Below are 1,899 nucleotides of genomic sequence, written 5' to 3'. Positions count from 1 at the left end.
TTAAAAAAAAAAAAAAAGAGCATCAGCTGCTCTTGTAGAAGAACTGAATTCAGTTCCCAGCATGTATACACATGTATACACATGTATACACACACACACACACACACACACACACACACACACACACACACACATGACGGCTCACAACCACCTGTAACTCCTGTTCAGGGAATCTGACGCCCTCTTCTGGCCTCCAAGGGCTCCTGAAGAACACACCCAGTACTAGGGCAGGCGTGAGCATGTGCTCTGTCAGGCACTGTACTAGAAAAAAACAGCAGGTAGCATAGAACCAAGTCCCCCCAGGGCTCACACTGTGGCAGTAGGTGACCTGTCTCCAGTGACAAGGAGAAGTGGACGGTAGTGTGACCAAGGGTGTCAAGGGAAGATCCTGGCTTTGCAAGTCATTTTACTCAGGCCAGGAGCAGCAAGAACCATGCTTCCTTCACTGCCGAGGGTCTGGGTGAGCTCAGGCCTCACTGGTGGTGAAAAGGCAGTGTGCGCCTGAGCTCAGCGTCACATAACAGCACTTTACCAAAGTGTGTGTGCACATGTGTGTGTGTGTGTGTGTGTGTGTGTGTGTGTGCGTGTGTATGGTTTAACCATTTGCTTTTTTGTCTGCTTCTCATCCAGCACTGTAGTAAAGGCCAGTAGGAGTCATGTGCCTTGGGTGCAGGCCAAAGGGGGACACACTGAACTGAAGAACTGGTGCAGCGGGACAGTGCTCGGCCTGCAGACATGAGGGCCTGAGTTAGGATTCCTAGCCCATGTCTTAGCCTGGCATAGGCACGAGAGGTGGCTCAGAGGTTAAGAACACTGGCTGCTCTTGCGGAAAACCCAGGTCCTGCTTCCAGAGCCCACGTGGTTGCTCACAACCACCTGTAATACCCATTTCAGGGGATCGAATGTCCTCTTTTGACCTACAAAGGCACCAGGCACCCACATGTTATGCATATATACATTCAGGCAAATGCTTATACACAGAAAAAAAAAAAAAAAAAGGAGCTGGGTATGGAGGTGCCCGCCTGCAGTAATAGGGGTATGGAGGCGCCCGCCTGTAGTAATAGTTCTAGAGAATTAGGGACAAGGAGACCCCTTGTTCTCCAGCTAACTGGTCTAGCAGAATCAGCAAACTGTAGGCTTAGTGACAGCCCCTGTTGCAAAATATAAAGTGGAAGTGGATTGAAGAAAACAGCAGATATTAATTTCTGGCCTCTACCTACAAGTACATGACTGGGCACACAAATACATAAACACCAGAAGCCATTGTTGGCTCCATAGAAAGACCCTATCTGAACCTCCTCTCTAAAAAGTCATTCTTAGGACACACTGCACAATTCCAAACAAATCAGTGCCAAAGGATCCTTCCATCCAAGGGGATGCTTTATTCAACTCCACCTCAGAGCCACATCTCCACCCTTCTTCCTGCCTCCTCCTCCTGCTGCTATCATCATCATCATCATCATCATCATCATCATCTTTTTTTTTTAAAGATTTATTTATTTTATTTATGAGTACACTGTAGCTGTCTTCAGACACACCAGAAGAGGGCGTCAGATCTCATCACGAGTGGTTGTGAGCCACCATGTGGTTGCTGGGGATTGAACTCAGGACCTCTGGAAGAGCAGTCAGTGGTCTAACCCGCTGAGCCATCTCTCCAGCCCCCATTATTATTATCTTAAGACAGAGTGTGTAAAAGTCACCGAGCCTGACTGAGACTGGATATATAGATCAGGACGGATCTGGGTGGGGACACAGGAGACTGCTGACCTAGATCCAGGTTCATTGAGAGATCTAGCAGTAATAAGGTGGAAAGAGATAAATCGGGGCTCTCAGAGATGTCTGCTGGGACTAAAGGTGTGTGCCAGTATGCCTGAAAAAATTAAAGTTAATAAAAAAGCA

Source organism: Mus pahari, chromosome 1 (assembly GCF_900095145.1).
Source record: "Mus pahari chromosome 1, PAHARI_EIJ_v1.1, whole genome shotgun sequence".
Classification (NCBI taxonomy): domain Eukaryota; kingdom Metazoa; phylum Chordata; class Mammalia; order Rodentia; family Muridae; genus Mus; species Mus pahari.
This window is presented reverse-complemented; position numbering follows the sequence as displayed.